The sequence below is a fragment of the Euleptes europaea genome, chromosome 1 (genome assembly GCF_029931775.1).
Source record: "Euleptes europaea isolate rEulEur1 chromosome 1, rEulEur1.hap1, whole genome shotgun sequence".
NCBI lineage: Eukaryota > Metazoa > Chordata > Lepidosauria > Squamata > Sphaerodactylidae > Euleptes > Euleptes europaea.
In genome coordinates this window covers 123,439,725-123,449,344 of record NC_079312.1, presented here as the reverse complement: position 1 = coordinate 123,449,344, position 9,620 = coordinate 123,439,725, and positions in this window count along the sequence as shown.

Here is a 9,620-nt window from a genome sequence, read left to right as displayed (position 1 = left end):
GGGGAGGGGAAGGACTGCAGCAGATTATAATGTCATAGATTCCACCTTTCAAAGCAGCCATTTTCTCCAGGGGAACAGATCTCTGTAGTCTGGAGATCAGTTATAATTCCAGGAGATCTTTAGGCCCCACCTGGAAGTTGGCAAATGGCAACCTTAGATATAGGTTTTTGCAGACAGTCCTAAATGTACAAGAGGTCACCCCCCCCCACCCCAAGGTAAAAGAATGTTTTTACATGAACAGACATTGTGAAAAAGAATCACGATGTCCCTTGCCACCTGAGATCTTCTGCAAAATCTCTGTCACCATTTTGGGTTACTGAAGAAAGATGATGAGGCTTTGAATTGCATCATGCTTCGGGGAACTGTCTGCTCAGTTAAGTGCCGTCTCCCAAACATTGGGCTACTCATCTGGGAGAAGGCACTAAAAACTACAGCACAAAGCATGGCAGAGTAGTTGGCACTGTGATGGCTTATCTTGGCAACCCAGACTTCATGATGGCAGTGGCACAAAGAGGAGGAGGAGGAGGAGATGCTGGTGGTGAAGGAGGAAGCAGAGAAAGAGCTGGCCTGGGGAAGTGGAGATGCAGTTTCCCCCTCACTATGATTCCCCCTCTTGTCTCTTATAATCTGAAATGAATCTGACATTAAAGGACCCATCTTCATCATGCTGGGGATGGTGGGAGCTTAAAAACAGGTTATGTACACAGAAGCCTACAAGTTTAATTTGTATTTGATCCAAGCAGACTGCACTGAATTTTGTGTTTTCTGCTTTTATCTGCCTTTTATATTTTTATACTACTTTTCCTTCAAGCAGGTCAGGGCAGTGCATATGATTTTCCAATCTCCCAACGATGCTTTGAGACTGTGGCAAGTAGCCCAAGGTCACCTAGTGAACTTCATGGCTCAGTAGGAATTTGAACCCAGGTCTCCTCCATTTCATTTTGACACATCAGAGTAGTGCAGACGTGTGTAGTTATGGCGTTGTGATGGTGTGCCATGTAAGGAACAGAGCTGGCGTATGGTTGTTTCATCCATATAATCTCGATCCTGCTTAAAGATGAACAACTTATCAAATTATTTCTACTATTTCAACTGAAGCGGCAAAGTGTGAAATCATCTCTAGGTTACTACTGTATAGATCTGTAGTAAATTTGAGATCTCTGCTTTGTGTTAAATGTCATTATATATTTCTGTGTTTCCCAATAAACGCTGTTTCCAGTTTATGAGAGTCGCCTCCTTAGCGTGCATACAACACACACTCCATTACGTTAGGCTTCAACCTACCCTTCAGGGATGCAGATGCAATACATATTACAGATCTAAGTTCCTAGCCCTCAAGGCTGCAAAGTTAAGCTTAAAAAGAAGCAAGCAGTTTCTGCTGACAGTTTAGTACCTCTACTTGCCAGAATGGCCCAGGGTTTACAGCACATGGTGTAGATGTGGTGAAAAAACGCATAGCCACCTCACATTGCGTCATGAAGTAGAAGCAGAAACGTCTTAGTTCTCTACGAATGTGCCTCTACTTTCACATGTGAAATGGCCTTTGGAAACCAGAGGAAGTCACAGTAGGGCTCCCAGAGTTCAGTAGGTGGGACTTCAGCTGTCTTTCATCTTTCACCCACATATTCATTCTTCATATGCGTTAAATCCCAAGCCCGCCAAAACCAGTTATTCTCTCAACCCAACACACTTTTTAAAAGTACAAACCGACACCTGGAAAGTTCCAGCTACAGAGCATGAGACCTTTCGCCCACCTTTCCCTCAGTTTTTGTTGTCAGCATCCGTCCTATATCTATAGCAAAGGACCCTGAACTTTCAGGACCACTTAAAACACACGCCAAGAGAGGATCAAACAAAATGAACACCTGCTTTCTCTTCCAGCACACCCCGCCCAGCTGATGGAGTCCAAGACCCCCGGGGGAAGCCCTTTCTTTACTCACCTGAGTACGATGTCTTCTTCATGCTGCCCTCGTCCCAGCTGTCGCATAGGAAAAGAGTGAAAAGTTTCTCCCAGCGACTCCCGCAAGAAATCCCCAGGGTGATCCGTGACTGCTTTAATGATCCTTTTGTTCCAGCAGGCAGGGCTCAGCAGGGGAAGCGCACCCCTCCTCCCCGGTACAAGTATACACAGACACCGTTGCGGCTGAGGAGGGAGTCCACAGCACTCCCATTAATTAGAACACACCTTTCCTAATCTGATGTGCAGTTGTGGGCTGTTTCAGCTAGTCTAAAGCTGGGGGAGGCAGCGAGGAGAAGAACTCAGCTGCAGCGCTCCTTTAACCATTTCTCCTCGGTGAGCAAATCAGCCCTGGCACATGCTCCCTCTCATGCGCGCCAGGCCTCAGAGATCCCCTTCAGGTTTAACCTGCGCACCCTGACGGGGAGGTCTTCTGACTTCCCTCCTGCTCAGTCACTTTCTCTCTCCCCCCCCCCTTCCTCCTTTCTCTTCTGGGTAGGTCAAAGTTGAGCTAGAGACAAGTAGTCTCTAGTTCAAAGTACATCATGGCCTGTCGGGTAAACAACGCTCCTCTTCCGCCTTCCAAAAGCACACAGAAAGGAAAAGCTTGCTCAAGGCGATAGAGTTACGTAAAGGCATTTGCTCAAATCCTGTAGCCTTAAGATGCTGCATGTACATATGCAGCCATTCATTGCCTGGAAAGGAACCAGGCTATTGGCAAGCTGCACTTAATACTGCTAACCCTAATATTTTAGGGGAAAGAGGCTTGGGTTTTGTTATGTCTGTTAATAAAAATGATGACACACTGCTGACCCCTGGCAAAATGTGCCGTCAATAATTAGGACTGGAGATATTGTTTATATGGAAAACAGAAATAAAAAGTGAGGAAGGGGGCAGAAACACTCCTTTAAAAAGAGGCAGTGCTCAAGCCAACGCGAACTCTCGCTGCATGGGCCAGGGGTATTAGTCGGCTGACATTTTTCGGTTCAGCCTGCTGGGTGGCTTTTGTTTGTTGTGCCTGCTGTCTGGCTGCCAAAATTATATGGTGAGGCCAGATTTTTTAAAGAGAGTGTTGTTTTATTTCCTTCTTTAAGGAGAAAGTTAGCAGTTTTTGCAAGCTGCAGGGCACACATGCGCTGTTAGTTCAGTCTGGACAGATTTCTGCTCATTACTAGGTGGCTGCAAATGCTTGGATTCCTGAGAATCCTGTCGGCCACACAAGTACCATGCGGTGCTTGCTTCGAATAAGAGGCATCCAGTGCCGCACACCACAGTGACTGCAGCCATTTTACAGTGCGTGAACCCACACGTTAAAAAGACATTAGTACAGTCTCTCCTGGACACCTTTATGTACTCCCTTATGGAAAAATGCTGAGAATTCCGCTACACACCCTTTCTGAAAACTGAGATAGGGGATTGTTTTAAAATCTGCCAGTGAAAAGGATGCGCCTAAACTCATTATTCATAATAACCATCCTTTCAAAAATATTGAAGGAGGACAGTTTGGGGAAGCATCTGCTATATATCTGTTTGCCAGAAAGGAAAGGGAACTCCAGGCCAGAGCTGGAGCTACAACATCAGGAATATATGTACTGCAGTGAGCTTCAACCCCCCCACACCCCAGCAGAGCCCCATATCCATTGGGAGTTGCTTGCTTCTGCTGTTAAAATCTGCTGTTATTTCATATGCATGGAGAACAAAAGTGACATGTCTCCTGCCTCATTTTACACATGCATTTGAGCCCTGTTCACACGTTACAATATGCCCCGTGGCGCAGAGTGGTAAGCTGCAGTACTGCAGTCCAAGCTCTGCTCACGACCTGAGTTTGATCCCGCCGGGAGTCAGTTTCAGGTGAAATGGTGTGGGAGAGAAGCCTGAAGCCCCTCTTCCCCTGTCGCGGTGCTCATGAGCCTCCGTGAGCATTGGGGTATTTTGGCAGCTGGTTTCCCCAAAGGTATGTGTGACTGAAGGACCCTAGGCCTGGCTCATGTCACGTGTATCATTCAGGTAGGCCCTCATGTGCTCTGAAGAGCCATTCTGCAGAACTTGCAATTTACCAAAACAAACACAGAGAATAAGTCATGTATTGTGACTAGCAAGGAACTTGATAACTACCCTGTTTTTATACAGTGCCCTGTTGTTTTTGCAGGCAGCAAAACCAGGAAGCTTTAAAAAATACAAACCAACCAACCCTGCTAACAAACCACCTCTGCTTCCCACTCGCCTTGAAAGCCCTTCCTTGGGTCGTCATAAGTTGGTTGCGACTTGACAGCACTTATGTACATAACCCTACCAGCTGTCATATATAGGTAGTGTAGTGCGTTCCAGTTGCAAGTTGTTCAGCCTGCTGAAAAGACTACGCTCACAGGATTGTGAAATAGCAGTGGATCATGGGGGAAGAGGCCGTTGCAAAGGATGAAAGGTCTCCTATACCGCTGCTAATTAATTATGTATAAGGGGTTATATTGGCTGATACATTCTTACCCTAAGACTAGGATTGCCAGGTCCCCCTCTTTGCCACCAGCGGAAGGTTTTCAGGGTGGAGCCTGAGGAGGGCAGGGTTTGGGGAGAGGAGGGACTTCAATGCCATAGAGTTCAATTGCCAAAGTGGCCATTTTCTCCAGGGGAACTGATCTCTATCAGCCGGAGATCAGTTATAATAGTGGGAGATCTCCAGCTAGTACCTGGAGGTTAGTAAATCCCTAAGGAGATAATCTCAGTACACAGCCACTGATCGTTTTAACATATGCAACTTTACTTATATACTACTACAATATGCACGTTATGTATGCGTAACACTCTTTTCAATAAAGTTCTGTGCTGCAAATAGCCTGAACGTGATGACAATAATGGGCTTTAACACTCTATACAACTTCACAATTCTCTTCTCAATATTACAAACATTCCAGAACATAAAACCCCCCGGGGAATAATTCTTACGACCAGCAGTAAGGTCCACAAAGTCTTTACAGGTGTATTGAAATCCGCCACGAATCAGGCAGTACAAATCAAAATCGTTCTCAATCGCTGTCAGCTGATCACGCGTAGACCAATCCTATGGTTCAAATCCCGTTACTGCTGGTTGAGCCAGTTACAAGCGCTAGCATCTGTAGCTATGCGTTGTTTGTTGTTGTGATGTATATGGCACATGAGATAGTAACAAGTTCCCGGTTGTTTATCCTTGTTTCGCATAAGAGTTCAATTTGCTTCCTCAGACTGTGCAATTATCTCTGACTGCAGACTTGCAGTTCATAAGTATAGAGTGTTAAAGCCTATTATTGTCATCACGTTCAGGCTATTTGCAGCACAGAACTTTATTGAAAAGAGTGTTACGCATACATAACGTGCATATTGTAGTAGTATATAAGTAAAGTTGCATATGTTGAAACAATCAGTGGCTGTGTACTGAGATTATCTCCTTAGGGATTTACTAGTACCTGGAGGTTGGCAATCCTACCTAAGACCCTTCTCCTAGACCCAACACTATCTGCAGCCAAGAGGTAGATGGAACACTCCATTTTGTAAGATCAGAGAACCTTGATCAGGCTACATGCAATAAAATGTGAATGCAAGGGGAAGGTTATCAAACCCCTTCATCAAGGAGCCACTCTGTGGCTCTCCAAGGCCCCTCACTCCCAGGAGATGATTAATTATCTGTGTTTGCAGGACAATAATTCAACATTCCTCTCCACTCAAGGGCACCCCATGCAATATGGACCTGCCCAGTAAACCAATCAAATACTCAGTCAGGCAGAATAACCTCCTCTCCTGCCCCATTAGCATCTCTCTCAGAGCAGCATCAGTATTTTAAGTTTCAGTGCTAGTGATTTAAGTATGTTGAGTTTCAATTTCTTCTTCCACCACTGACAGCCAAAACGCATGATATGAGCAACATGTTTCTGGTCATGGGCACTTGATCCAACTTGTGGCCACCTGTATGATTGAGGGAAGTCACCTTCAAAGGGTTCTGTTGCCCCGTTCAACTTGACAGTGCTGCAAGGTGGGGAGGGGGAGAGGCCCTGACTCTCCAGGACAACAAGAGTATAACTTCCCTTCTTTCATTCTGCTTTCCTTCACCAAACATCTCCTCTATGTCTCTCCATCTGTCCCTCCTGCTCCTTAGCTTCAACCTCCCTGATTTCCTTCCTTCTCCTAGCTGGCCAGCATTCTCACCTCCCTCCCCTGGCTAAGACTTTGTCCTCTCCTTGGAACTGGACATACTCTTTGGGTGGCATATTGAGTGTAAAGTGCCATCAAGTCACAAGGGGCTTTCAAGGCAAGAGAGAAGCAGAAGTGATTTGCCATTGCCTTCCTCTGTAGAGTCTTACTTGGAGGTCTTCCTTCCAAGTACCGACCCTGCTTAGCTTTCGAGATCTGTCAAGATCAGGCGGTACCATGCCGCCTTCCCTCCCAGGTGGCTTATTAGGGATTCACAACTGAATGCTGTTACCGTCTGTCATAAATGAACTGCTGCTGTGTTTTATCATTCAACAGCTTAGAACTGCCATATCAAGAGCCTCTAGATCTATTCCCATATTTGGCTGCTTAGAAGTGATCTTGTCTGGGGAAACTGCCTGTTTTTCTTCTTTGCTACTTTGTATTCTTGGCAAGTCAATTAAGTTGCCATCCAGTTAAGTATATATGTCCCTCTTATTTCTCTTCTGAAGATATTTTGAGCTTTGCCGCGTCTGTGTATTCAAGGACTAAAAGAGCCCCTTGGAGCCAGGATCAGGGACTGGCATGCTCGGAGGCTTGCACATGCATGTCCTGCAACAGTTCATTTTTGGTGACAGCATCTTGTCATCACAGCAACTGTGCTAATCCTTGCCAGCCTGTATAACATGGGAGATGCAAGTAGTAGTATGAGCAGTCCAGCCATGGTAGGGATGTGCAAAGACAAGCTGCAGAAGAGGACAAGGTAGGACAGGCATGATGGCTGGCACCAGTCCTTGGCATGCTTGAATCAGGAGCCATGCATGTTTCAAAGGACTACTGAGGGGCGCCCCAGACTCGGGGTAAGGTAAAGGTCCCCTGTGCAAGCACCGGGTCATTCCTGACCCATGGGGTGACATCACATCCCGACGTTTACTAGGCAGACTTTGTCTATGAGGTGGTTTGCCAGTGCCTTCCCCAGTCATCTTCCCTTTACCCCCAGCAAGCTGGGTGCTCATTTTACCGACCTTGGAAGGATGTAAGGCTGAGTCAACCTTGAGCCGGCTACCTGAAACCAACTTCCGTCGGGATCGAACTGAGGTCGTGAGCAGAGCTTGGACTGCAGTACTGCAGCTTACCACTCTGTGCCACGTGGCTCCTTGTTGTTCCCTTACCCACCCACCATTCCCCATTGCCTTCCTGGCCCTTGAGAATTCACAGAACAGTCACATGCTCATGCTGAAGAACATACAGTTATCTTATTGCACGCCTGTATCTGGGAACCCATAACAGATTGCCCTGGGGATTGCCCTGAGATCTCCTGTAGCTTTAATAGCAGACTACAAAAAGGAATTTTGGAAGACAAAGTTTGTCACACAGAGGTAAGAAAGGTCCACCTGCCAAAATTCCCTCTACAGCAGAACTATTCACTGTGTCTTAAAAATGGTATGGAACTGAAAATTTCGTTTTGCTGGAGCAGATACTCTCATCACAGTGTTGTGAGGGCTGAAGCATCGGGCAGACTTCTACCCATCAATCACCTATTAAAGAACAAGGAGTATCTTTGGAAGCCAAGTACTGGCAAACTTATGGGGGAGCTTTTTGTGAAATGGGTAATGCTTTCTTCCCTCCCCTTATAAGTGGTTTATGTTATAGAATTTATAAGGTGCTTCCATATGGCAGAGTAAGAGATATTTTGAATGTCACCCTGTGACTGCTAAATGGGAGAGCAATTAGGCTTTTCTGCACAAATAACATTCTAAAAATTTGTCCCTCCCAAACCTACATGAGGAATTCTAATTGCTGTGGATTAGTTCTTATTACTGCTAATCCGGACCACTGGCCTGGCATACTCTTCCCTGCCTCAGGCCAAACAAAAAAATGAAAGAATCTAAAAATGTCAGGAGGGATTTTTTTTGTATAATGAAAAGACTACACAACGATTCTTTCGCTTTGGCTGCTGCCTGAATCACAGAATTGTCGAGAGGCTCCGCATTTTAGCATAGAAGGGCAAGTTAACGTTGAAAAGGGTACAGATTCCACAGATTACAGATAGACAAGTCTTGTATAGCTTCCCCCCCCCCCCCGTTATGTAAGATTAGTGAGGGAATTTACAGTTCATTAATAGAGGAGGATTTAAAGCCAAGATAAGAAAGCCTGATAGAGTACAGGCAAAGTGTCAGCTTCCTACACAGGAAGTCCTGCACAAAAATAGTCTGTTGAAAACACACGTATAGTCGAACCAATTCTCCTCATTCCTCCATTAGTGGATGGGCCCTGTGACTTCAGTAGCCATATGGCAGGTAGAAATTCAACAGGAAAAAAACTGTTTTTCAACAGTAGATATGCAGTGACACCAGGGGGCTGTTCTCTGATCCACGTGACAGTGGATAATACCCAATTGAAATAGCACACATTTCTCCCATATATTTTTGTCCACACATTCTAATCATGAACCCTTTTTGTTGTTGTTCACCAATATTGGTAGAAAGAGCTCCGTGGCGCAGAGTGGTAAGCTGCAGTACTGCAGTCCAAGCTCTGCTCATGACCTGAGTTCGATCCCGACGGAAGTTGGTTTCAGGTAGCCGGCTCAAGGTTGACTCAGCCTTCCATCCTTCCGAGGTCGGTAAAATGAGTACCCAGCTTGCTGGGGGTAAAGGGAAGATGACTGGGGAAGGCACTGGCAAACCACCCCGTAAACAAAGTCTGCCTAGTAAACGTCGGGATGTGATGTCACCCCATGGGTCAGGAATGACCCGGTGCTTGCACAGGGGACTACCTTTACCTTTAATAGTGGTAGAAGTATACCTCCCTCATATCTTCCATTTCAGCCAATCAGTGCCATTATGCCAAGACATCACATCACTACTCTATCTTCTCTATCTGTCTTTTCTCCTCAGAAAGTGAACGATGTAGTCATGGATTCCTTGTACAACTGTTGGGTATAGATTTGTAGTTACTGCTGGCTGCTTTGGATTCAACCAGCAGCATTATCAGATATCACAAGACTAGTAGAGAGCAAGAATAGGGAGGGGGGGAACCAATTGCCTTCTTAGCTGCTGAATTTTCATCTCTCCCTAAATGTCAAGGACATCTAAAACCTCCTTGTGCCACCAGGGCAAACTTTGCCCGATGCCCCCCTCCCAACATATTTCACGAAGATTGCCTAATAGTAGAAATGGCAGCATTTCAGAATTGTGTAACAGGGTAATAGCAACAATATTAAAACTTTTTTAAAAGGTGACTGCAGCAAATAGTTCAGAGGTTGACAACTGGAACTCTTTTCTGATGCACCAAAGCACACATCGTCCTGAGACCATGGTGAAAATCCTAATGCAAAACCCATCCATGTACCACAGAGCCTATGCTTACAAGCTGTACAAAAGCAAAAACAATCACAGCCAAATGGCTTCTAGAAACAAAAATGGAACTGTGTTGGGTAAAGATCAGATGATGGCATTGTCTGGAACCCCCATTATAATGGCATGTCCAAATTACAGTAATTGTACTG